The following is a 555-nucleotide window of genomic DNA, read 5'->3' as shown; positions in this document are numbered from 1 at the left end:
TAGCCACTGTCACCAAGCTCAGTTAACTTAACTGGCCAATTAGTCCATCGGAATTGACCAATCGCATTTGTCATTTTGTTTGCTTCAAATATTGAAGTAAAATTTTTAAGTAAAATTAAATTTTTAAGTAAAATAATTAAACATATATTTAAATATTATTTCTGAAGTACTTAAAATTTATTAAGAGTTTTGTAATCTATTTACAGATTAGTATGTTTATACATATATGCTTATACATAATGTGATTAATTAATCAAAATATTTGGCAATATAATTATCACTTTTGAGAAATATTTTAAGTTTACTTCAATAAGTTTGTAATCTGTAAACAAATTACAAAGCTCTTAATAAATTTTAAGTACTTCAGAAATAATATTTAAGTATCAATCGAGTATATATTTAAATATCATTTTCGTAATACTAGAAATGGCTAAAACCTCTTGGTAATATTTCAAAAAAATTGCAAATTCTTTCTGCTATGACATTTCAACCTTTCAACAAGGTTTCATGTGCAAGAATCGCGGACATTTTGCTATTCCAGAGCTGTCTCAGAAA

The sequence above is a fragment of the Mycetomoellerius zeteki genome, unplaced genomic scaffold, assembly GCF_001594055.1.
Source record: "Mycetomoellerius zeteki isolate Tzet28-1 unplaced genomic scaffold, Tzet1.0 scaffold86, whole genome shotgun sequence".
NCBI classification, from domain to species: domain Eukaryota; kingdom Metazoa; phylum Arthropoda; class Insecta; order Hymenoptera; family Formicidae; genus Mycetomoellerius; species Mycetomoellerius zeteki.
The sequence above is the reverse complement of the archived record's forward strand: the minus strand, read 5'-3'. Positions refer to the sequence as shown.